Here is a 27,255-nt window from a genome sequence, read left to right on the forward strand (position 1 = left end):
AAGTCGGCGGCGAGCGCCGCGGTTCCCCGGGCTGCCCCCATTCATTTCCCGGGGACGGCGGCGATCCCGGCCGCCGGCTGCCTCCGCCTGGCCGTGTGTGAGGGAGTGTGCGAGTGGCACTGCCCAGGGAGAGCGGGGCGGACAGACAGACAGACAGAGAGCGGGGACCCTGTGTCAGGGGAAGGAAACAGTTTCTCCTGCTCTGCCGCTTCTGCTCAGGTCTGTGCCGATTCCCTTTCTTATCAGAATAAACGGCTAACACGTAGATTTTTCGCTGCTGCTGTCCCAGTCAGCTTGCTTTTTTTTTTTTTTTAAATCGCTCCTATACTTAAGTTAAATAATTTTAAAAAAAAGCGGGGGCAGGGCGTCCGTGTCGTCCCGTCCCCCCCCCGCCTTTCCCTCAGCGCCGCCGGAGCGGGCTCCGCCGCCGGGGCGAGCCGGGGGTTAACGGCGGTGCCCTCCTTCCCCTCCCCTCCGTCCCTCCCTCCCCTCCATCCCTCCCGGTGCCCCAGCGGCAGCGATGCCGGGGGTGTGTGTGTGTGCGCAGGGTGCTGGGGGCCGCCCCCGCCGCCGGCCCGAACTTTTCCCTCAACTTTCCCGCTGAGGCTTTGGGGGTGGGGGGTGGGGGGGGTTGGCGGTGAAAAAAGCGGGGGAAAAAAATAAAAAGCGATAAGCGAGGAGTGATGAGCAGTGAGGTGGGAGCGCCCAGCCCTTTGTGCTTGTCGTCCCCGGGAAGGGGGTGCGGGCAGCCGCGGTGCCCCTGCGCCTTTGGGGGGGGGGCGGGGGCGCGAAAAAAATTACAAAAATAAATATATTAAAAAAAATAATAAAAACCCGTAGTGTAACGCTATATGAGGGGAAAAACCCGTAGTGTAACGCTGTATGGGGTGAAAAAAATAAAAATGAGCATATAACGCTGTATTACCTCTTAGAAAAATAATTATCTTCTATAAAATAAAATACTTGCTCTTCCAGAAGTCGGCCGGCGTTGCTTGGGGAGCAAACCGCTGGTATTTACATTAAAAAGAGTGTGCCCAGAGATGCGTGCCCCATGGCATCAGCGTCACCCTGTGAAGCCCACTGAAAGCTTTCTGCTGCTGGTGCAGCTGGGTAAATGCTCTGGGATGAAATTTGGGTTCCCTATTTGTCGTCGTGTCGTCGTCCCCCCCCCCCCCCCAAAATCTCGCACCACCCTGATGGTGCGGGATTTTGGGGGAGGCGGGTAGGAACAGCTGGCTGGTTTATTTTATATTATCCCCCTCCCTCTATGGTTTTGCAGGGATGAGATGCTCCGCTCTAGACAGTGGGTTAGGTGGTTTTGGTTTTTTTTTTTTTGATCTTGGTGTGGCGTTCGCTCCCGCAAATGGGCTTGCGTGGAAAATAATCAGTTTTTACGCGCTTAGGGAGCAGGTACGAGCAGTTTGGTAGGAGGCACCGAAGAGAAGTTCACTTGCATCGGGGTTTATACTGAGCTTGTAAAAATCCTGCTAGCTTTTGGCAATGTCCCCTCCCCCTGAATAAAGTAAGTAAACCAAAATTTTTTTTTTTTAATTATCCATCATGAAATAAATGGTGGTGTTCTCCCCGCATTTTTTTTTTTTTCTTTTCCCGTTTTTGCCTCGCCATGGCAGGTAGATATTCGCGGCAACTTTGCGAGGCTGCTTTATATAGCGCTGGCATATGGGCTCCATTTTCTGCTTTCTGGTTGGTCTCCAACTCTGAAATGTACAGGAACAGCAAAGTGGTCTTAGTATGGGATTAGTAACTGTGCTGAATAGGTCACAGATGGGGCGATAGGAGCATTTTATTAATGACGTAAGGCTGCATAAACCGAGTCTGCTTATTTATTTATTTATTTTTATACATTATTCGTGCTGGGGGAGGGGGAATATCTTTCTAATGGGACGTAATCAACTTGAAACCGCTGTCTGCAAGCCGGCGTGTCACCTATCATCGCAAACCGACCACGCATAACGGAGAGAACGTTGCATGCGGATTTTTTTTTTTAATTTTAATTTTTTAATTTTTTTCCCCTCACTGTGCTGCCTGAGGCTCTGGCAGCTGGTCAGAGCTGCTGCCGCTACGCTGCCGGCGGGTGCCCAGGCTGGAGCCTGGCGGGATGACATCACCCCCTCGGCGGCCGGGGAGCAGCACCCATGCACGCCCCTCCCCGGGCCAGCACCCCCACCCGCTCACCCCTCGCTGCGTCCAGAGCAACAGTGGTGGTATTTTTCCTTTTTTTTTTTTTTACCCCCCACCCCCTTTTACTACTTCCCTCCCCCTTTCTTTTCCTGTGTCTGGTACCTGGAACTGAGGCGGGGGGGGGGGGGGGGGGGGGATGTCTGGGAAGCACCTTTCTTTAGGCAAATCTTTTCTTCAGGGTACTGGCAGCTTTATAAAGGTAGCTTGGGCTTCCCCCCCTGCCTTTTTATTTTCCCCAGGTCATGGAGTAGTCAATAGCATTTAAAGAGGGCTGTGAAAAATCATATTTTCTATCCCTCAGCTGTGGGGGGAAAAAAAAAGGCTTTTTTGAGGAGGAGATATGCCATGGGGCATTTGATGAGTGATTGCACGTGTGCTGGAGGGGCTGGGAAGGAGTTTAGGATGTGGGTGATACTGTTTGGTTTCTGCTTCTGATAATGAGGCGGTATCAGATGTGTAAAGAAGGGGGAATTTGAAAGGAGGTATTTTTAATTTTTTTTTTTTCCCAGCAATACTTGGTGGTAATATTTCCAGGCCTTCCTGTGCTCTCTTGTAGAAAACACTGTGCTGGGAAGGCCCCTGAGAGCCCAAGAAGACTGTATGTAACAACTTTTAAAAATAAACTTTATGATTCCAGGACAGGCTAATCGTGAAGTCCTCTGCCAGCTGTTTCTGTTGGGCTGAGCCAGACCTAAATGTGCGTGAGCAGAGTTTTTACTTCAGATGAGAGGACGCTGAGATGGCTCGGGGCTGAACCAGCTCTTTTTACCCCAGGAGATGGTAGAGTGGGGTCAGCAAAGGGCTTGGACTGCAAAGCCTTGTGGTAGCAACTCTCTTCCTCTTCACCCAGACCGAGGCGGTGTGTGACGGTATCCACCAAAATTAAATAGAAGTACAGACCATGTCTTTGGGGAAAATGGGCGATGCCTCTCCTGGGTGCTTAGGGAGCACTCTGCTGCACCACAGGGTTGCAGAAGGTCTGCTGCGTGCTTCTGTGTAGGTTTCAGCACTAGAAGAGCATTCTGTTGTTTAGATTTTGGGTAATTTATAAAATAAAGGAAAGGTGTGTGCCTTTTCTCATCACTGTGTGGATGATGCCCACTAACACTAGCCTTCCCAAAGTTGTAGTTCTGTGGCCTCCGTGCTTCAGGCTGCTGGAGCACCTCTGTGAGCCTTGCACGGCTGCTGGCGCTGCTTTTCAGGATGACCAGCCTCCTTGCTTGTTCCTTCAGTAAGTGTCATTTGCATTGTGTAACAGGTCTCATCAGTTCAGGGTTGGTTTTGACCAAGTCTTCTTTCGAATCAAGTAAAATATGAGACTGAATGAAGTGTTAGTATATTAATAAAGCTGGGGAAATACTTATTTTTACTGAAGTGTTTTGCTTGTGGTTTTTGAAGTATCTTATCTTGATTTATTTTGTTGGAGGAGAACTGTGGTTTGCCTTTTCCTTGACGTAACTGCAAAACGAAAACAGAAAAATTAATTTCTTGCAATGGAAATTTCATTTTTAGAAAAGCTGAAATGGATGCAACACCGAGACTTTGACCTTCTCAGCTCCTGACTAGTGGTTGTTTACTACAGCTGCAGCTGTGCGTCTTTGAAAGAGGAGGAGCTGCAAACACAAGCATGCTCACTTTCCCCAGCTAAGAGGAAAACATATAATGAGCATGCTGTTTCAAAGTGAGATGTAAAAAAAAAGTATTCAGCAGTCAGGTTGTGGCTTTTCCTTTTGTTTTGTGCAAGGTGCGCTGTATCTGTAACAAAAATTTTGAGTCTTGAAGTGCAAATGTGAAAGCATCAAATGAGTATGCTTCCTTATGCAGTGAAAAAGAATTTTTTTTTTTTTTAAATTAAATGCATGCTTACTCTAGAAAAGAGAAATGCTTTTGCACTGTAAGTACTAAGGACACTTTCAACACTGTTCGTCAGTGGAAAAAGCTCCATGTAACCTTACCCTGTATTCAACAACTGAACTTTAGACAGTCCTCTTGCTTCAACTGAATTATTTTTTTTTTAAAGTTGGTACTAAAAAAATAAAGGAAAAAAAAAAGAGCAATGAGAGTTATATTTGAGGATTCAGTGTCAAAATTATTGTTTTAGTTTATTGCTAGGCATAGAGCTATGTTGACAAAATTGACTGGAGCGTTGACAAGACCTAATGTATGTATGTGGCACTGCAAAAGTGGGTAAAATTGGACCAATGTGAGGATAGTTGTGCAGTCTCTTTTGGTTTTTATATATATATGTATATATAATCCCCTCCCCCCCAAACTGTGCTAGTGTTTTCATTTGGAAGCTCTTTTCTGTGCAGAAGGTCTGCTTAGACTTGATGCCCTAAAATCTGTGAACTTTCTCATACTTCTCCAAAGTTTGGTGTGACTGATAGGTTTGAAGTTTATTCTGAGTCTGTGTTCTCATGTTTGCTCCCAAGCAATAACTGTAATGCAAAAATGATAAGGTATTCTTTAATTGGTTTTATTTACCTTTTGGCAGCAGAGAATTCTTAAAATAATACTGAGAAGGAAGAGGAAAAATGAACATGGCTTTGCCAAAAAGTCAGTATATCTACGCTATATGCACCATTGAGCTTGTGTGGACTTTCCTTTCTTCAGTGGTATTAATCAGAAGCATGATCTAGACTTCGGTCTAAACCAAAATCAAATTATAATATACAAATATTTTTTGCATTTATGTCTACTGCAGAATGATGTGTTTTGATTTGGAGAAGATGACTTTAAATTATGGTGTGCCTTGGTCCTGTAGCTATTTCTGTCATTTCCTGCATTTTTGGGAAGGGACAGTGGCATGAGCCATCCCAGTGTTTCTCAACTAAAATATATGGTAAAACTTGGGAGTGAATATATGAAGTCATATGAAGTCATTTCCTACCCTCCGAATGCAATCCTAGCAGTGTCTGTATATTTTTTTTTAATCTCCTGGTTTGTTTATTTGGTCATAAATTATTATTAATTTTTTCCTTGAAACAAATGCCCTCATGTGCAATGATGTTTATCCTTTTGTGGGTCGCTGGTAGTGCTGGTGTTGACAGGCTTTGGAGTTGCAGCGCAGACCAGCACCACTTGAGTTAAGGAATGTCTGGTTAGCAGTAGCAAGCTTTTGTCCTCTCTGTGAACCAGCCCCCAGGACAGAATGAAGCACGCTCTTTGCTAATGGCTGGCACGGTATTTGCTACATAGCAGAGTAATGATGGGACTCAAAAATCCTGAGCTTTGTTCCTGGCTGTGGGGCGAGTGTGTTCTTGTCGTTTAAACTTAGAACAATCAAATGCATGACCTTAGACATCAGTGCTGCAAAGGGGATAATTAATCAGATGATGTATTGTGTCAGGAGACCTGAGTTCTGGTCTTGGTTTTGTCAGATGTCATCTAGGACAGCCACTTCGTTACCCTCTCTGTAAGGTGGGAAGCAGTGACCCTAATTCCTAATTAGTGTGGGGCGTTGTCCAGTGGTCAGAGCTGCGAAGAGCACAAGGTTATGCATGTTAATACTGATCATCCTGCTGACTACCTAAATAGTTTCTTTTCCTCTGCCTTGGCCAAGAAGGGCTTTGCTGGTGCTGGTGTTGCATCTATTTTTCTGGAGCCTTAGAGGTCCCTGACGGCAATGTGGGAAGTGTAGTGATGCTGGCTGGCCGGGTCTGTGCAGAGAGCTCAGGCTGGCTGGAAATAAGTTCAGGTCCATCAGCAGAGTCGGAGATGCTACCAGCGAGCTCTGGAAGTCTTCCCGAGTGTGGGTGAACTGTAATTCTTGGGTGTTCCATTCAAGTCTCCACAGACTGGCATTGGTATGGGTAAAGGGAACTGTCTAACCCCAGCAGTTTCTGTCTTTTTTTCTGTGGGTCCCTGAGGGAGAATCTTTCCAAACCAAATATTCTGAATTATTTTTTGCCTTTTTTCCATTACCAAAACTGTCAGAAGTGACTGGTGTGTTCTCAACTTTCACATCAAACTTTGCAGAAGCAGTCACTGAGAATTTCAGCTCAAATGACTGAAGTTTGTTAAATGGAATAATGCAATATTAGAAATTTGTAACATGAATTTCAAAGAGTAACTGTGACTGTTGTCATTTACCATGGATGTTATTCCTTTTTTTACCATGGCACCAGTGTTTTCAGATGGTCTGCTACAAATTGAGGACACTTTTTATAGCAGATGTGATAACACGTATCCAAGGTAGCCACTGAGATATTTAGGATTAATGGTATTGGTTGACAGTTCTTCCTAGGACAAAAAGAAAGATAACAGCAGTAAGTATTATGTGGTAACATCTGACCTGAATCTGAGTAGGCCTTGACTTAAAATCAGAATAATATAGAAATATTTTTGTTGTATCTGTCTTTGAGTGTGCAATGCTGGCATAAAACAGTTTTGAGTTAGTCTTCAAGTATGGGTTGGCAGTGCTCTAGAAGAGCATGTAAAAAGCTGTGATTGATGACATGCTAGAATCTTTTTAAGTGTTGGACGGTAGTTGGAGGTCTTCCAGTCCCTTTTTCAGAGAATCTTTCAGTTGCAAGAAAATTTGGGTTAAGTGAGAAATGAAAAGATTTCTCTTAAAAAAAACCCAGAAAAACCCCCCAAAACAAAAACAAAACACCAAACAAACCACCAAAGGTGGGGAAAACCATTCCTTTCCAGTTTCTATAAATCAGTAACAGTTACAGTGTGAATTAGTTTTTCACTGGTTCCATCTAACCAAGGAAATCTTTTGTATAGACAGTGCCCTGCAGAATTTTGAAAGGAAAAAATGAGCAAAGTGGATTATTTTTCCCCTTCTGTAAGGGAGAGCATGCAAGCTCAGTCTAGTTAGCAGGCAGATTTGGAGGCTGCTATTTCAAAAAACATTGCCATTTTTACTTTTACTTTCCAGATCTATATTCAGCTAAATCAACATTTTGCTAAAATATCTTTGACGTTTGTCTAAAGAGTATATATCAATAATTATGGACCTTCTATTTTGAGAATGTTGATAGAGTTGTAATTTTTGGTTGTGACTCTATTGAGATAAAGTGTACAATAGTCACATTGAACAATTAGATATAATAAAAATTAAAAAAAAGTGTAGCACGAATTGAAAAATATTATGAGATTTAGTACACTTTCTCTTTCTTGGCATCCCACTATCCAAGATGGATTTATTTTGTGCTTGCTGGAGATGTGCTCTTCTTTAGGTTTCACATGTTACTGGATTTAGGAATACAATATTTCTTTTTCATTGTGGTGCTAAAGAAGCATGTGGGCTAGGCAGGGATGGGAGGCTTGAGTCTATGCATAGCAATCACAGACACTTGCCTAAGTCACTTCTGGAGGATAGCTTCAATAAAATACATTCCTTTCCCAAAAAGAGCAGCCTAGCTCGTCCTTGCCTCAGAGGCATGTGCTAAAATCATGACACCAGAATGATTCTCATGGTCAAAAGACCATCAGAAAACCTCTCCGTTGGCTGACAGTGGAGGAAGTCGCAGATGTTTAGCTCACACATAGATGTGTGCACTGTACTTGTTTAAAGATAGGTGAGAGGAGACCTGCTCTGCTGAAATCCTGGGAGAAGCATTCCTGGCCTTGCAGGATTTGGTGGTGGGGAGGAAGGAACAGCAGTTTCTCCGGGCTCTTCTCATGTCTTTCGTTTTTCGATGTTTAACTTACCCTGTGTGTTGTGCGAGCAGGCACCCCTAGCCAGGCTGTGGTTTCCTACAGTAGGGACAGCACCAGGAGCTTAGTGGTTTGGTACTCAAGTCCTCTTGTGGGCATAGCCTGGAGTCCATCAGCAGAAATGAAAAATATTTGTACCTTCAGATCCCTCCCAAATATTTTTGAAGTTCCATGTATGTGTGGCTTTTGTCTTTTTCCTTGCCTTAAAAAAAAAAAAAAAAAAAAAAGAAAAAAGAAAAGAGGAATTAAAGTAAAAGGAGAAAGTTTCTTCTTGTGATGAATTCTGACCGCAGTCGATGTTGCACGTTCTCGTGCATCAGTTCTCATCCCTGTGTGTTCAGCTATTGCGCTGCTTTCTGCCTCTTGCCAGCAGCGCTGCCCTGCCCCTCTTTGGGTGAGGAGTGTTGTTCTGTGACATCCTCTTCCTTTTGCTGTAGCCCTTCTGCTGATGACCTGAATGGGACAATGCCTTGTCATTAAAAAACTTTTTTTAATTGTTATTTCCAGCCATGCTTTCTGGATCCTGGATTATTTTAAAGCATTTTATGAATGTAGCAACTTTACTCTTCCTGCCCATCCCTGTTTTTTCTTAAAACCATTTCTACTTGTACTGTTTTGCTTTCAATCCATCTGACCAAAGAAGCCAGTGGCCCTTAATGCTATTCATAGCATATATACATATATATGCTTAGAATTGCTACTTTTTCCACATAAGGGATATTTTCTCAGTTGTTCAGTGCCTAACTGGCAAGCCCTCAGAGGAGGGCTGCCTTCCTGAGAACATGGCTTTCTGTGGTGGCTTCTGCCTGGCCAGAGAGTGGGGCAGGTGGGGTGAGGATGCTCCCCTGCATTTGGCCGTGGGTGCTGGAGTGTCTCTTGGCAGACCCAGAGTGAGCCAGGGTCAGTTCAACATCCAGGCTGCCTCCTTGGATATTACTGTGCTAGCATGAATAGAAATGTGAGGGTAGCACAAAAAGTCTTCTTTTCATCTCATATTTCATTAGAAACTGTGAAAATAGTGGAAATATTCTCCTTGTTTTGTACAACGTTAAAACTAATTCAGCAAACCTGAAAATTTTTATCTATATCAAAGAATCTGTAAAAGTAATTTTTATAGGAGGGAGCAGAAATGAGACACATGCTATGGCAATCATTTGATACGATCTAAAACAGTAATTCTAGTCAGTGTTCATCAGACATTATAGTGTTTTTAGTTTAAAAGCTGAACGACCAGACCGCAGCATTTATGAAGCTTGAGGATAGGCAACTGTGTCAAGTATGGGACTTGTGTCCTAAAAGCCTCTTGACAGTGCTGCAAGTGCTGTAGAAAAAGCGAAGCCACATTTAACCGGTGTGTAAGTTGCAAAGACTTTTAAGGATTTCTGCCTGGATGAACAAGTTTGAATTTAGCCACAGATGCCAAATTCAATTCATTCTCCCAGTTTGTAATACGAACCCTGATTTTAGAGACCTGTCTAGTGCTGTATGTCTAGTAGGAGGCTTCCAGCTTGAAACTGAGCTCTTAGTTCAGTGGCTTAGGAGTATTTCTAGGCTGTTTTGCTTTAAAACGAGCATGCTTGCTCTTGGTGCCTGTCGTGGTTTAACCCAGCTGGCAGCTAAAACAACCACGCAGCTGTTCACTCACTCCCCCACCCAGTGGGATGGGGGAGAGAATCAAAAAGGGAAGGAAAAGAAGGGGGGGGAACCCAAACCAGTAAAACTTGTGGATTGAGATAAAGGCAGTATAATAGGACAGACAAGGAAGAGAACAACAGCAACAACAGTAATAATAATAAAAGAATATACAGAACAAGTGATGAACAGCACAAATGCTCACCACTCGAAGCTGGTGCTCCGCAAGACCTCGAGCTGCCCCACCTCCAGGCCAACCCCACAGTTACACATGGATGCCATATGGTATGGAATATCCCTTTGGCCAGTTTGGGTCAGCTGTCCTGGCTGTGTCCCCTCCCAGGTTCTTGGGTACTCCCCACCTTCTTGTTGGCAGGCTGGTATGAGAACCTGAAAAGTCCTTGACTGCTGGCAACAACTACAAACATCAGTGTGTTATCAACATTATTCTCATCCTAAATCCAAAACACAGCACTACACCAGCTGCTAGGAAGAAAATTAGCTCTATCCCAGCCAAAACCAGGATAGTGACTGATGCAGGTTTTCCTAGCTCTATGTACAGCAATCCTCTGCCTAAGCATGAAGTCCCATGTTGAGAAGGGGGATTTAATTCCCTGTGTCATAGGCTACAGAACATGTTAGGTATCCACCATAGAGTAGCGTATAAAATACGGTTTAAGTCTGTAATGACTTAGTGAAAAGGCTTTGAAAAGTGTGTGTTTGAGGTTGTAATGGAAAAGTGAAGCTGCATTTCAAGTTCAGTGCCATCCCGATGGATGGTTTCAGATGATGGCTGGTTCTGTTCAGAGTCTTTAGTTGGTGGTGGACATGTGGGCATTTAAGCAGATAGTAGAAGGAATGCTCTGTAAAGTCAAATGAAGTTATACTCACTCAGGGCAGGACTTAGTGAAGTGAGAAGAAATCTGAGATCTCGACATGGGATCAAATTGTAGAGTCATTGATTTCAAGATCAGAAAAGACTGTTATGATCATCTAATTCAACTTAAATAATGCCATCAGTAGAGTATCACTTTGGCCTGCACAAGGCACGAGTGGTCTCTAGGAGCTGGAACATTTTGTAAATACATCGTTGTAACATAAAAAACTTCATGTGATGGGGAATCAACTGTTGTCTTTGGTAAGCTCTTCCAGTGGTTTTAATGACTCTAATCTCTATGCATTATTTGTACCCTGAATTTATCCATGTATTTGGCTTCCAGCCACTTAACCTTGTTACACCTCTGTTTCTTAAGTGAGTGGTCAACCAGTCTCCTGTCAATTCCTTCTCCATCTTCATTTTCAGAGTTTGCATAATTGAACAGTGTTTTAATTTGCGGCTGTTGAAGAGGGTGAATTGATTTAAATAATTTTGATTCCAAAGTATCGGGCAGGAAAACTTGATTTAAACAATCAGTTTAAATCTTGTTTGGTTTCTGCAGTTCTTACTGATTTTCTGTTTCCAGTGATGTCTGTCAGATAAGTGACGTTTAGCATGCTGATACGCAGCAGATGAAATAGTCTTTATGCAGAGTATGCTCAAATTTTTAGCTGAGAGAATACATTGTATACATACCTATATATTTCAAAAGGTTATGCAGTTAATGTTCATTTACCGAGTTTTAATTTTTGCATGTTTAATATTACAATATGACTGATGATGTGTTTCTTATTTACTAGATGGTTTAATTTTACTATTGACTTTGTCAGCTGTACTTAGAAATTAGAACTCATAAACTGTAGCAAATGTAATTGAAATTATTTTTATTAATATTTTGATTTATTTTTCATGTGCCAAGATACTTTAAAAACCTTATTAAAAAGTATTTGTGTTGAAAACTAACTTTCATATTAAAGGAAAGATAATGCTTGCTTATTGAGAGAAACTCATGGTTTCTCTTGAAAATATCCTTAAGAGTTTTGGAACTAGTAGGTATCACCCTTCAGCATATTGTTTATATTCAAAGACTGGAAGAGAAAAACACATTTATCTAGTTTCTTTTGCTCCCGGTAGGTTTTTCAGCTTCTGAATGAGCTAGTTATTGGTCTGTGGTGGTTGGACTAAGTTGTGAGAAAGAAGATACTCCATTATACACCTGCTTATTTGTTAGATTACTACATTTCAATTTTGTTTAATCTGTGATTTTTATTGTGTGTGTTGTTTCTTTGAAACTTCCACAGCAAATGAGTACTACTTGAGCATTGATGTGAAGGAATGTGAATCTGTTTCATAATTTCAAATGTAATTTTGTTGAATAATTTAAATGAGTCAGATTTTTTCATTAGAGCATATAATAATGTTACAAAAAAAAAGCACCATTTCTTTACCAGACAGGTTGTGGAGCACTGTTGGTTAGCCTGCTTCTTCTAGGAGTATTAAACATTGTCAAAAGATGGGAGTAGCCATCTATTCTCATTTTGTGAAGCTGCCTATGAAAATATCTTTTTCAAATATTTCACTTATTCTTAGCTGATCACACTGACACCCCATTTCTCAGGTGCCTTTTTGGACATGTCTATTCAGTGTGTTATATCTGAAGTATGAAATAGGATGCTCGATGGCTGGAGGTACCAGCTGAGCAGAATCATCCAGGCTCGGTGTTTGGTGTGCTTACTTTGTGCTGTGCTTCTCAGACCTTTCTGTCTCTTGTTCTCTCTGGTTTTTTTCTACCAATGTTTTTCCAGGATCATTTAAAATTTAATAATGCTGTTATTTGCATACTTCACTTTTTCCCCCCCCATAGCTGCTGTTTATTAATTAATTAATAATTAATTAAAACAGTTTTAAAAGAGTGAGCGAGCATACCGGGTGATTTCGCTGAGCTCTGCTCAACTTGGGGAGTCATAGAATGGTTTGGGTTGGAAGGGACCACAAAGACCATCTAGTTCTAACCCCCCTGCCATGGGCAGGGACACCCTCCACTAGACCATGTTGCCCAAAGCCCCATCCAACCTGGCCTTGAACACTTCCGGGGGGGGGCATCCACAGCTTCTCTGGGCAACCTGTTCCAGTGCCTCACCACCCTCACAGTGAAGAATTTTTGCTCCTTCACAGTGATCTTATCATTGAAGTCCTACTGGTACTCGAACAAACTGGAGCTCTTCCCTGTAATTATTTCATCCTTTTTGGAGACTTTCTTCCATGCTTACGTATATACCCTTCTATTTCCTCAGTCTTCTCAAGGAGATATAATTATGTAAATAAAACTTAATTTCTACCTATTCTGACTTTAAAACTGTGATCATAGGTAACCTTATTTTATAAGGAAACCAAACTAAAGATGGGCCTTTCTTCTTTTTTTTCTCTGCCTTTTCCCTAAATTCTTGAAATAGCAACTAAAGGCCAAAGCAAGATTTTTTTTTTTTGCCAGCTTTTTCATTGTATAGTTTTGCTCAGTGTGGTAACTCCGTTTCTACTTGTATTTCTCATGGAGCCAGGCAAAATGATGTAGGATGCAGAGTTATAAAAAAAAAAAAATTGGAAATGTAATTCCCTTCCTCCTTCTCAAGGAGAGAAAAGGAAATTTGTTGGCTGTGTCACTTCATTTTTTAAGTTGACGTAACTAGTGCAGATCCTGTGAGAAGGATCAGGGTTGGGAACAAGGACCATTTTGTGGTGTAGCCCTGTGCAGCAGCAAGTCAGAAAACTGAAAAGTGGCGGTCGGAGGAAAGGTTTTATTAATGCTTCGAGCTGCTCAAGAGGAGAGTGAACCAGGTAAAGAGCACTAGAAGTACCTCCAGGCACGATGGAGACTTTCTGCCAAAAGAACATCTCCTTATGCTCTTGAGAGAAGCCCAAATGGGTGTTTACTTATCTGTGTTTTAAAAAAGGAAAGTGAAATACATTGTAAAGGTCATTTTACACACATCTCATATACCACTACTGAAAAACCAATTAGTCTGTGGGGAAACATCACCTTTCTAAAATCCATTTGACCTCCGATCACTTGTTACAGTCCCAGCATTTGCTCCTGTTCCTCCTCCTGATGAACTCTTCTCCAGTGCACATTGTACTGTCTTGGTTTAGGCTTCCATAGGGGTGCTTGAAGTAGGCTTGTGCTTTCCTCTATTGGGCTTACTGCTATTCATGATTTTTATGTTCTTTATGAACCACCAGTTTATTAAGAAATAGCCCCTTACAGTCCAGCAGTGGTGTGTGAGGCCCATGAACAGCTCTCCATGGAGCTTTTGAACTTTGTCTTCTGAGTACAGCTCTTGCACAGAAGAAATGTGAGCCTAAAGCGTTTGCAGTCATTAGCTTAAAATCCTTTCTCTACAAAGGCTGATAATGGTTTCCTTTTTTCCTAAAGTGGAATTTTAAAATGTTTGTTATTCTTCACCAGTAACGTTGTTCTTGTTTTCTCCATGCAGTGTCTGTTACCCTTTTTTATCTTTTTTTATGCTCAAGTTGTGTTTCTTTTAATGCAGAATTAGTTTCCATTGCACACAATTCTAAATGTAAAAAAGAGCCGTCCCTTAATTTATATTTCCACGTTATAGATGACGTAGCATGTTATAGGTCCCTATAGCCCTGAATTTCTGCTGAAGATTTATTGCAGCGGATCATGAAGACACTGTGAGGAAGCAGTCACCCCTTGGTTTCTGGGTCGGTGCAGTAGACAGCTGGAGCTGCACGTGGTGTCTCGGTGCTGGTGTCTTGTGTCACCTTTGGGAAAACTTGTGGTATCTCACAAGTTGCTGCATGGAAAGCGGCTCCATTTCTTCAGTTCAGGTCAGGCTCCTTTCATGTCCTGCTCTTCTGTAACTGGGGCATCTGAGGTTCGAGATGACCATGACTTCACCTGTGGTCTAGCAGGAGGGTCCCTTGGGCCTTTTCCTCTCCTTGCACTCTGGGCGAGGCTGCCTTTGGTATGTGTCCTCGGATTTGTTCTGGCTCCAGGAGCTTGGGAGAGCGTTTCTGCTCTTTCTTTCCCATCTGTTTCCCAGTTGTGCTGTTGGACTCCATGTGAGTTGCCCTTCTCTGGGATGAAGGCAGGTTGAAAGGGAGAGAAACTACTAAATTAAGGGCAGGGGGGAGGGCACAAATGGTCCGAGAAAAGTAAATGTGTACATGTTTCATTACTAAATGGTGGCAAAAAGAAAGCCCATTGTTTCTCAGTGGTGACTTAAGATCTTTTAAAAACTATTTGCTGATGAATATACTTTCCATGCAACATGGATTGCTCTTATTGCAGCACTAGTTACTAACCACTGAAGATCTTGTCCATTACTAATAGCTCAGTCATCAGCTCTGGAATGACGTTTCTTATACTGCAGACAACTTTGAGATGTTTAGTAAGACAGAAATTGGTTTTCACTGCTCACCGCAGAAGTTTACATAGCTAATATGATGCCCGGTATATTGTGTAAAGTGATTCTGTTGTAATGGGTTAATTTTTGTTTGAACAATCTTCTGTTGCAATGTCAAAAGAGTCTCCTGGCTGCTCCTTCTGGGCTTGTTGAGAAGCTGCACGTTTGTTTCAGTGTTGTTCTTGATGTGGAGCTTTGTAGGCTGGAGATTTGTGTTGGATGCAGTAAATTTTGTTACAGCCAAAGTCCATGGATTTGGCTCGATGCCTGTTACGTCAGGAGGAGGTTGAGGTGCTTTCCTGAAGGGCTGATGATTCTGTTGTTACCAGGAGCCACCAAAGAGCATCCGTTTCTTACCCAGTGTTGAGTTTCTCTGAGAGAACAGAATGCAACATGCTGAAGGAACTTTGGATATGTGTTTTGTGTATTAAACAGTTGTCAAGGGCATCTTGTAGGTAGATGCGAGCAGATGTGAGAGTGCGATGTGTATTTTTCTAGTCTGGATTCTTCTGGTGAAACTTTAGAGTCTTCATTTTTCAGCAAGGATGTTTGGACATATAATGCTCTTTAAGTATATCATTTAAAAACACATTACCCAGCTTTTTGGAAGCAGAAGTCTTACAGAACTTCTAACAAACAGGAAAATGGATTTCTTTGTTGCTTTGATCTGTCTTCAGTGTGCAAGAGCACAAAAATACTGTTGCAGGCAGTTTGTTTTAAAGTTTTATGTCTTCACATTAATCAAAGTGGAATTCATAGATTTGTTACTTCTATTTACTGTCAGGCTTTACTTTTTCCTCCTCTCTTCTTCAGATAGAGATATTATGTCATTGTTGCTTTGCTGATAATCTTACTTTTTCTGAAGATCCCATCAACAAAATCACTTCAACGATATTTTGTGCTCCTCACATTTTATATCTGCAGGATGCAATAAGCTAGTCATGCCTTAAATTTATTTAAATATCGGTCAAATAAGAAAAATAATAGAAAAAAATTCAGTAAGAAGCATTCTATTATAACATGCTCCTCTATCCCTAGATTTGGTCTCTATCTTCATTAACATTTGAACTTTACTGTGAGATGCATAATACATTTCTAGAGAGCGTGGTGTGATATGTTCAGACCTCCATAGGTGGTGTGCTGGCTGACAATTTGGAAGTCATTTAAGAATTGCTTCATTTTTGAATGTGCAAAATGAATATAATGATATTTACCTGGGATGCCTTTAGATCTACCACTGGGAAAAACATATATAAAAGCTGAGTAATACAAGGGTTGTTATGCACGTGCTTCAGATGGCAAAGTGCACAGGGATCTCTGTAGATGCTTGCTACATACGTTGCTTCAGTTGCTTCTTGCAGGCTGATGTTTTTTTCAGAAGATGTAAGGAAAAGTGTAACTTCTTTCTTTTGTCAGACAGAGAATAACTTCTATGAACCCTGTAGCTGTGAAAAGTATATTGGAGGCTGTTTGCAAGAGGTATTACCCACTTGGTTTCCTTGGAAACGTGAAACATGATTTACAAATATTGACTTGAGAAAGCTGCAGCTTAGAGGAAATCCTAAACTGTTGGTTCAGGCTTTTAAATTAATATCTCTGAAGAGTTTAGGCCATATTGAAAGTTACTGCACGTCCATGAAATGATATTTATAATAATTCTGCGTTTCTATGTTTCTTGGTGTAATAGTTTATTCTGGATACTGGAGGACTGGAGAGAATCTGAGAGTTTTACTGGATAAGGAGCCCTGAACTGGGATCCTTGGCTCCAGTTTTAAACACCCAACTCCCGCTGGAGTTAACAGAGTAATGCTCCTAAAGGTCGGGTTGTTAGTGCCTTACAACTGATGGACTGCAACCAAGAATGTTTTCTTCTTGGTGGAGTTAGACACTGTAAATCATCGTTCATGTCTTGTAAATGTTTCTAAACTCCATGGAGAGTGGTTTGAATGCTCTTTGTTATGTTTATGCAAGAGATTGTGTGATAAGCCTAAATAAATTACTGGATAACTTATTTTTATTGTATAGGAATTTTCATATGCACTTACTTTTAAAGGCTGCTGGTCATAATTTGGTCTTGCTGGGCTTGTTAAGGTTTTCAAAATGAAAGCTCCTTTATTCGTGGAGCGGGGTGTTAGATTATCCTGAAGCTGGTGTTAGTTTCATGCTGGGGGGGGTGTGGAAAGGGGAATCCGTATGGGAGAAAAAGCACATAGCAGAGTGTTACATACATGTTACGAGTGCTAAGTTGTATACAGAGTGGATAGAGATTGCTTCTGTGCGCTTGTTAGTGAGGAACAGGCCTTGGCTCAGTCAATCTAATCGAGGTGCTGCTGGCTGTGGTTTTATTTGTGCTTCTCTTTAGTGTCAGTGCTGGCTTCTGCAGTTCCTGTTCCCACCCATCTCCTGTGGTGCCTGTCCCCCCCGGGCGCTCATTCTGCCGCCACTGTCAGCAGACTGGATTGGATCAAAAAACTGCCCTAACGTCCTGGGTTTTACTGATTTATTCTTAACTCGGGTTATTTTCCCAGTTCATCCCCCAAAACTGCTATGGCTGTGCAGGAGTGGACCAGGTGGTTGGATGCCAGGAAAGCACCTCTAGCCGTTCCCAAAGTTAGGAGTGTAGCAGCCTTATGTCCCTAGTGTTTTTAATCCAGAGGAACGCCTCCAGAGCAGAGATGAGATGTTGGATTTCCCTGGGGAAAAGCCCATCCCATGTGTGTTTGTCCGCTGGCTGTAGCGCTGGTTGTTTCACGGCTGTGAGAAGATGGCAGAGCACGTATTTTAAGGAGATATGATGTATTATGGTGAACAAATGATGTTCATGGAAAGAACATGAGCATGCAAACCTGCACTTCTTTCTTAGACCTGGATAAGACTGTGTGTGTCTCAAATTGCTGGATTTTTCCCCCAAAATGTAGTACATATTTTATGCAAAATGTTATTACTCCTTACAAACTGTGGCTTGCCTGGTTATTATAAAGGTGTTTATGGTGAGTGGCATTTATGGCGAGTGGCCTAAGGTAGCCTTATGTGGCTACATTAATTAAGGCAGGATGAGTCTAGATCTGCCTACATCTGGGGCTGCAGGAGGATTTTACACTGCAAGTAGGAGATGGGATGTAGGTGGGTGGCTGCCCAAGTCCCTGTAGGGGTCAGTCCCTAAGTGTCCAGAGGCGTTGGTAGCGTAGGCAAGCAAGGACCACTGAAACTTGTAGGTCAGCATGTCACAGATGAGACAGCTATATCTATGGGCTATATGTCTTGTGGGACTTAACGTTAAGAGCAAATAGCAGACCACAAAAGCCCTCTGTGCATGGGCTGAGCAATGCTGCTTTTCTCATCAAGCCAGTTTAACTGAGAAGAAAGGCTTTGTTTAATGCTTCTATAAATAATGCTTAACATGCTGAAGGTTACAAGGATGTCTGTCTTTGATGTGGGTGCTAAGGAAGGATTCAGCTGTATTACTTTTCAGTGGCTGGTTCTAGCAGATGAAGGCAGCTTGGTCGTGACTTGCCACCTACAATGGCTATGGATTACAGTGGCAGAGGCTGTGAGATGGCAGACAAGTTAATGAACGGGAGGAGGGAATTGGGAAGAGAGAAAGTGAGTGTGTAGAAAAGACATAGTGGAAAATGGCAATGATGCAGAATCCCTTGGAGACTCGTGCTATTGGCAACTTGTGTACAGAAGTGTTAAGCTGAAGAGTAGGTCAGTAAATCAGAAAAAAAGATTTCTTGGTTGGTGTTTGCAGAAAGAAGACTGAGAAAGGGAAGTGCTCGATGAGTCTTAGGGTGGGGTGGGTTTTTTTTTTTGCTTGTTTTGAAGTCTGCAGATAATCAAAGGAGAAGGTAGAGTTTTGTATGGCTGAAGGCAGAACGGCAGGTATACAGAGTCATTCGCTGAGGATTGTGAACATGCATCAAAAAAAAGTGAGTATGGTAGTTTAGGATGCCAAACATAGATACTAACAGAAAAGGAAGATAATTATGTCAAATGAACTGTGGTTCTTTGTGTAACCAAATAAACTACATGGATTACTGCAAAGTGAGTCAAGACGAGAACAAGGATTTGCAGCATAAAAGTTCTGCTAAAATTATGATTGTTTTTATGTGAAGCCATTGGGCCAATACAATCAGTCCTGCAGTATGAAATTCAGTTTGTAAGATAAATGCCTCCAAATCATAGAATCATTTAGGTTGGAAAAGATCTTTTAGATCATCAAGTCCAACTGTTAACTTAGCACTGCCATGTCCTCCACTAAACCATGTCCCTAAGCACCACAGCTGGAGAGAAGTCACTGGTAGTTACTTAGAAGGAAGAAGGGATAACTGCAGTGAAGGTTTACAGAGAATTCTCCGAATATGGAAATAAAAGATGGAAATGTATGAGATATAGTGTGATATTGCTTTTGTTTGAAGAGGGAGGATTATTCCGGGTTCTTTCATAATATGAAGTCTTCTGAATATCACTCACTTTAAGTGATTACAACAGTAGCCATATAAGTAAAGTACATAACCTCTAAGGCAGCAGTTGGGGAAAAATATACCCTTAGACCTATTGCTCTTTTCCAATTTCTTCTGATTTTCTAGGGTGTCACCAGTAAATTGGTAGTTGCGGAAACTCAGCTCCGTAGAAACATCAGGGGAACTTTAAATGTTCAGTGTTTTTCTGGCAGAATATTGATATTATTTTCAGCTTTAGACTCCTTGTTGTTTGTAGCAAGTATAGGTAGGTTTTAGAAATAGCCATGTGATATTTATTTAACTGTTGCTTTTATAGTACTGGAGGCTCAGAGAATCTCTCAGCCTTGTGGTAGCTCCAGAGCAGGTCCAATACAGCATCAGTGTCAGTCCTCAGATATGTTAGCTCTTACCGTAGGTTTTATTGACTTCTGGGAGTAAGGTGATGAAAGAACTGAGAGATGACATTAGTTGCAGATAAAGAGAAATATCAATTCAAGTAGAAAGTAAATACATCTTTCTTACTTGCCTTCAGCCTCTAATGTGTGTGAATCTCTGACTATCAGCTGGTTCTCTGACTGGGCATGAGAGCTACAAGGTGTTAAAGCTTTCTGGACTGAGCACTTGAATTCTCTGTAGCCTGATGTGATGAAAGAAAGAAAGAGCTATTTCTGCTGGAGGAAAGATGGAGACTTGTGTTTTCAGCTCCATGGCAAGACATTCTTCACGCTGGTGTTGAAATCACCATTGGCAGTGTTCAAGGCCAGCTTGGATGGGGCTTTGAGCAACCTGACCTAGTGGAAGATGTCCCTCCATGGCAGGGGGATTGGACTAGCTGATCTTCAAAGGTCTCTTCCAACCCAACCTGCTCTGTGATTCTAAATGAGAGAAGTTAGTATGGAGGTAAGTTGGAGATGTCATCTCCTTTGAATCAGAATCAGCTCTTCCATGTCTTCCAGTGTGTGTTTGTCACGAAGCTGTCATTGCCGCAGACTGCCCGGGGAGGTTAGACCCAGTGGGCAAATGGCTTCTGAAGAAGAGGAAAGGGCGAGGAAGAGAACTTATGGTGGAATTGGCAAATCCCACGGAGTCCTCCTTACTGACTGAAAGGAACTAATTATTCTTGACGTGTGTGTCAGATTTACTTGGTCTGGATTTAAATCTACACCCTGTACGACTTGAAAATAAATTAACCAAACAGCAATATAACAGACTGGGCATATGTAAATGGTGAAGGTTTTGAGACAATAGGAAATGCTGGGTTTAAGAAGGGAAGATTCATGTGGCAAAGGGAGTCTTGTGGAAAAAAGCCCAGATTTAATGTACTCTAAAAAAAAAAATTAAAAATCTGACATACTGGCAGGCATCCTCCTCAGTTAGCAAACTGCAGAAGCATGTCTGTGCAAAATGAGAAATGTGTTTGCTTTGCCAGCTTTTCTGAACTGAAAAATTAAAGGTGTTGTGAAATACTGTAGAATGTACACATGAACATGTTGTCAAGAAAATCACTTTGCAACACATGAAGGTTGCACATAGAATGCAGCTGGTGTGGTCATATAGAAACAAGAGTGAAGCTGGTTAAGAGCAGTTGGCCCTGATTCCAAGAAAGATGACTTTGCTATATACATAAGAACTTACACCATTCTCCAGGCTCACTAGAGGCAGCTTGTACCCCACAGTGCACCTCAGTCATAATGACAGTCCCAAACTTACGAATGTTGAGATTTTGGGGACAAGGTTTAGGAATGGGGACAAGACTTAGGAATCTGGTCTTAATTGCATCGTTATAAGTATTTCTCTGTGTGTGGTGAGGTGAGATGGAGGTGGGAATGGAGAGGAGGGAGGGGGAGCATCTGCTTCTTCCTGAGCTAAAGTTGTGTGTGGTGTGTTTGTTTGTTGTTGTGTGGGTTTTTTTTTTTTTTTTTTTTAACTGAACCAGTCATTCAACTAAAGGGGGGAAGAGTTATGGAAGGAGCAAGTAAGAAAGGAGTGCTGCAGGAATTGATGGAGGACCAAAGGAGTGGCTTTTGGTGTGAGGCTAATGGGAGGCAGAGGGGGCCATGGCATCTGGAGGCTTTCTAGTGAGTATAAGAACTGGTTGGGTTCCCACTTGCCAACAAGCTATTCAGGAGAATAACAAATAATAACAGAGAAGACTCAAGGACAGCAAGATCCAGGTGTATTCACATAGTGCTGGGGAATGAGGGAGTAAGGTTGCGCTTCTCAGAAGAGTTAAACTATTGGCAAGTGCTGTGTCGGCAGTGCTAGGGTACCGCCGGCCTTCTGTGCATGGCGAATACTGAAAATACTCATTTTCAGGTTTTGTAATTCACAGCTAAAGAGCCTGTGCCTCTGCAGGGGTACGCCCGTGTTGTTTGGGTGTAAGAGCAGCTCTTTGCCCAGAGCTGTGCACCCGTGCTGCATCTGGCACTTTTCTCCTGTCTCTGTCTCCCTTTCTGCTGAGCAGCAGAAGTAGTTCTGTCCTTGCAGAGGTCCGGAGAGCATGGCGCTGTGAACCACTCAGGCACTGGAGTGGAGGTGCCATACAAATAGACAAAAAAATTGTGGCATAGGGGGAAAAAAAAAAGTGTTAATCTTGGATTTACTGAAGTTTAAACAGTGAAGCTCTCGCTGTTTACACAGTAGATAGTGTATCTATTAGAGGAAGTAAAGCACTGCATGTCAAAATCTGAAACAGCAAAAATCTAAACAGGGATTTTTCTGAAGCAACTGTGCTTTTAAAAAAAATCAGGTCCTTTACTTTGCAAGCAGCAGGGACATTGCATGGTAGAGTTTCACTTCCAGTACAAGTGGATACCCACTTTTGTCACTAGCAGCTTTTTGCCTGGGGAGCGTGTTCTTTCAGTCAGTGTGTCCTGAATGTCATGGTAGCTAAACTGAAATTATTCCTTCGTAGTTTCATCATATTGTTTGGATTTATAACAGTGAAAAATCCTGTAGTTTGTAGATGCTCTAGGGGCCTCCTTTGCTGACTTTTTTACTTAGATACTTAAAGCCAACTTTTCTTCAGGGCTATGAAGACTTGGTGCTTAGTTAAGTGTGTATAGATGGCTGTACACATACAAATTGCTCATTTTCCTGGTTTATCATTGTGTCTGGGTTTCCAGTTAAAAGAAGTTGATTTTTTTTTTCCTTTAACATACTTGAAAATTTGAGCTGAGATTGCTTCCTCATCAGTAGTAAAAGTGCAGCAGGTAAATAGAGGCCTCTACTCATGTGTGTAAGTGCATTGTCTTAAAAAATGCAGGTGATACCAAAGGAATGAAATACAAATTCTGGTACGTTGTCTGCTTTCATTTCACTGTGTAAGAGAATAGGTAACTTCAACGGGAAGAAGAAAAAACATTCAAAACTGGGAAAATATAGGAATTCAGCATTGTTCATCTCGCCTGAGTACAATATGTAGGAGAAACTACTGATTCAAGCTTACCCTTGCATTCTTTATAAGACTTAGAAGTTCCTTCTGTTTTGTTGCCAGGTATTCCCTCTTAATTAGTCTCTGTGTACAATTTCTTTCTCTTTTTTTTGTGGCCTTGTTACACTGTCCTTTCTTGTTTGGGATTTGAAATCTAACCAGGTAATTGGGCAACAGCCTTCTCAAAATTCACTTAACAGTGACTGACTTCTCTAACCCCTCTTTCCCATCTCTGGTGTAAATTAACGATGCAATAACGTGCAGAGGAAGATAAAGACTAGGGAGTGTGGACAGGGGCTTTCCCTTTCCATCCCTGGTATGGGTTGTCTGTATGAATCTGGGAAATGGTCTTAGTGTTCATTCTTTACTTACTCAAATACTGATGATAATACTTGAGGGAGAAGAGCATTCTCATAAAGGTACTAAAACTGGAGGTTATGTTAGTTTGGCTTGAGACGGCCTGGCTGTGGTCTAGAGGTGCAGAGTTGTTTCAGGCTCAGATACTGAAATAGTGAAGTTAGTCTGAAAATTTACCCACAGGGTATCTGAAGTTGGGTACTGAAAATATTTGTGTGCTTTTGAAACAGTTCAGCTGCTGGTATTAGTTTTCATATGGAGACATTGAAAAATGGTGTGCATGTATTTGTAAATAAACATAGGATAGTTACGAGAAGCATTCTTTATAGATGGCTGTGCTTAAAAGTTCTTGCATAAGTAACTGGAGACAACTATTACCCTTCCACATCTGGGAGTGAACTGAGAAGCAACCAGAGAAATGACTAGCTTTGCATCCTTTGCCTTTTTGCTCACAGGCATGAAGCTTGGTTTAATGTCAATGCCAAGGAGGTAGCAGTTATCCTTTTTCAAAAAGTGGTCCCTTCATTATCATTTGTACAAACTGTGAATGGTATGAGATGCACCTCACACCATGTCACTTTTAAAGAATTATGAATTTTACCTGGATAATGGCTTCAAACAGATGAAAATGCATTTCAGGTTTTCACTTTTGCAAATTGTAGCATAGCAGTGAGAAGGAGCTGAAATCTAGGAGAGGCCGACTTTGGGGAGTATGTGATTTCTGTCGGTGATTCTACTAGAGTGAAGTGAGGAAGAACAATTTTGATCTTTTTCTCTAGATACTGAATAAATGAATGCTTACCGTATTTGTGTTTAGTTAATCAGTACTCTGTTAAACCGAAATTCGAAAAGTGAAGTTTTAAAACTATTTTTTCTCTCTTTACATTGAATTATATCAGAGTTACAGTGCATCCAAATGGATTATTGCTGTTCAGTAAGTCTTTCAGAAAGTGTATGAATACTATGATCAACCTGTTCGCTGAGATCTTTCATACAGGTTTGTTATAATTAAATCAGTACCCAACGCACACTTCAGTTTTACTAACAAACAGTAGTGCCTGATCAGAAGGCCATGGAGAATAACACAGAGTACATGGGTAGTTCCTTTGAAGAGAAACTGATCTCCTCATTTGGGTCTGTCCAAAGACTCTGAGTGTAAATTGTTTCATCTGCTTGGAGAGCACAAAAGCTATTCAATTATGTTAATCAGTGGTTCTGCATCATCACAGAGTTGAGCTGTGCTTTTCTTGTTCTGTTGGAAAATATTGTCCACAAATGCATCACAAATGTTTCATTTTCAAATAATTTGTTTTATTTGTACTAGCCCTGATCATAGGTCAGAATCCCCCTTTTGATGGGTGGTCCACAAACAAACTCCTCACAGTCTTAAGAGTAAACCAGCTGGTAGTAGACAGACACAAGCAGACACGTAGGAGAGCAATGAGGGGGATACTTATCACAAAGGAAGAAAAAGCCCCAAACAAGTCTAAACAAGTGGAAAAGCAACCCAGGTCTCAGCACATCAGCATCATGGAAAAGAAAGTTCAAAGGTGGACAAATCCCTCTCGTAAGTGACTACAAAATGCACTATATCATGTGTGTATATATAAATCTCTCTGTATTATACTTTCTTTATATATATATACACACACAGTCTTTTCTGTGTGTTTCACCCATCCTTCATTTGATTGTCACTGTACTGTACAAGAACTGCCTTACTCTTTTCTGGGTTTTGTCATTTCAGTACAACTGGTGCTTGTACACCAAACGAGCCCATAGCAGTGATGGTTCACCGCTCTCGCTGGTTCTTTGCTCTTCTTGACCTACTCTTGTTTCTTGTTTCTACTCAGAAAGCAGCTCCTTGCATCAAATCTACCTGAGATGCTTCATGATGGCTTTTCCCTTACCTTTTAAAACTCTTTACAACCCTTTACAGTTGTTTTTTCCCTCCCTCATGTCTTGTTCTTGTTTATGGCCATTCATTTTCCTCCTATTTCATTCACGGCACTGGTTGGTATCCGGCCCAAAGGATACATGCATTTGTCATCTTTGCTCAAACTTTTTATTTTTCAAGGATATAACTTATTCCCTTATTGTGTGATGAGTATCTTCTGTGTCTCTCTCTACTGTGTCTGTCTTTGTAGACTTTGAGTCCTACTGTGTAAGGACTTAATCTGGAGTTGTGCTTAATGATGGGTGCTCAAAAAAACCAAACACCCCGGCAACCTGCTAACCAACCCATCAGTAAAACCTGAAAAAGATTTAAAATTGCCAGACTCTGGGCGAGGGGAGGAGAGGTGAGGGGGAACTGGAGGCACTGAGGTAAGGATTTGCTCCCCAGGTCCTCTAAAAGTTGGAGAGTTCATCAGCTACGCTGGTAGCCAGCCGCTGTGCTTTCAGCACGCTTCTCGTGCTGGTGCTGTAGCCTGCTCTATAGATGGGTGGAATGCTTGGAGGCAGGATTGGTCCTGCTGGCTTTACAGCCCTGGGGCGGGGGGGGGGGGGGGGGAGGTTTTTTAACAGTTTAAGGGCAGTTGGGAGGTTTTTGCAGAAGTCTGGAGAGTTTATGGTATTGTTGATAATAGCCTGCAAGTCCTCATGCTTAACAAAGCTTTAGGAGGCTATGAAGTGACATTAGGTACTTGACACGGTGCTTGACTCTTATGCAATAACATGTATAGTTGAACAAGAAATGTAAAAAGTAGGCTTCTAGTCACATTTTTGCCTGCAAATGCCATCAGCAGTTAAATGCTTGCCTTTTTGGTTTTTGTCTGCATTACTGCATGTGTAAGGATATCTTCAGACAAGATTGACTTGCCCAGGACTGGTTCCAGGTCTGAGGTGTTTTCTGTGATGTGCTCTAATGGTTTGGTCCCTGTGGTTCAGTGGTGCTGGTGCTTTGTGTGCTGGAGCTCCTGGTGTCCTGCGAGGCAGCCCCTGCATGGCCGCGCTTCAAAGCTTGCCCCTGCCCCTCTGATTCATGCAGCAGCTGAGGTACTGAAATCAAATCCCACTGCGTTAGGAGTCAAAAAAGTCAGTTGTGGACTGTTTTTAGAGAAAACATCCTGGACAAAGAATTTCCTCAAGGAGCTCTTAGTGCTTCCATACACCTTTTGGGGAGGGAGCGAGTGGGAGAGGGGAAGCAGCATCGGGCATGTGAGGGCCAGCATGTATGTCGGGGATCACTTATATCTTCACCGATGGTAACTGATAGCTTTGGTTTTCAGATGCATGACTTGAAAATGGGGTAAACAAATTCCTACAATTGCTCAGATAGTTTCAAAAGTAAAACTTGTTCTGGGGTAGGTGGTGGCTCTGCTGCATCTCTGATTTTCACTTCTGTTTTTCTGTGCTGTTCAGTTGTCTTATGCATGTGTGTAACTTCAGTGGGAATTAGAAACTTGGAAAAGTTCAAAGTCGAACTCTTCCAGAACATGACCTCCACCGTCTCAGGCATGAGCAGGCTCTGGCAGATAGATATCTTCCTTGGCAATTACTTCTGCTCAGCAGTAACAAACGTAGCAAGGTACTAAAGAGCTTTTAATGCTCACTTTGAATAAGTTGATAAAATGTGATGGAAAGAAGCCAGAGGAGATTAATTGAGTGCAGTTTGTTAAAGGTACTGCAGCAAATCACAGTAGTTTGAGTGTTGCCCATCAGCTTCATTCTCCCCTCTTCTACTCAGAAGTACCCCTGCGGCGCATTTCAGAAGTGGAAATACTTTGTGAGTCTGATGGTACGTGTTTCCCAGCAGGAAACACTGTGTGACCAGCAGAGCTAGGGAAATGATTGTCCCCCTGTACTCACCCTGCACTGGTGAGGCCGCGCCCCCCATACTGTGTTCAGTTTTGGGCCCCTCACTACAAGAACGACATTGAGGTGCTGGAGCGTGTCCAGAGAAGGGCAATGAAGCTGGTGAAGGGTCTGGAGCACAAGTCTTATGAGTAGCAGCTGAGGGAACTGGGGTTGTTTAGTCTGGAGAAGAGGAGGCTGAGGGGAGACCTTATCGCTCTCTACAACTACCTGAAAGGAGGTTGTGGTGGGGTGGGTGTTGGTCTCTTTTCCCAAGCAACAAGTGATAGGACAAGAGGAAATGGCCTCACATTGCTCCAGGAGAGGTTTAGGTTAGATATTAGGAAAAATTTCTTCACTGAAAGGGTGGTCAGACATTGGAACAGGCTCCCTAGAGAG

At 42.2% G+C, this 27,255-nt stretch overlaps 1 protein-coding gene across 13 annotated transcripts in view; it reads left to right on the forward strand.

Moving 5' to 3' along the window:
* Positions 1–27,255, forward strand: part of KLF12 (KLF transcription factor 12) — a 264,264-nt gene that overhangs the window by 267 nt on the left and 236,742 nt on the right. For 2 of the 13 annotated variants that reach the window (XM_054844387.1, XM_054845244.1), the window contains exon 1: positions 11–219. The exons of 8 other annotated variants lie outside the window; for them this stretch is intronic. The gene's annotated coding sequence lies outside the window, so the exon portion shown is untranslated. Of the gene's footprint in view, positions 1–10; positions 220–2,119; positions 2,226–27,255 lie in introns of those variants that run through there. 3 more of the 13 variants (XM_054844643.1, XM_054844984.1, XM_054844815.1) reach the window with 3 other exon arrangements.

Source organism: Grus americana, chromosome 1, assembly GCF_028858705.1.
Source record: "Grus americana isolate bGruAme1 chromosome 1, bGruAme1.mat, whole genome shotgun sequence".
NCBI lineage: Eukaryota > Metazoa > Chordata > Aves > Gruiformes > Gruidae > Grus > Grus americana.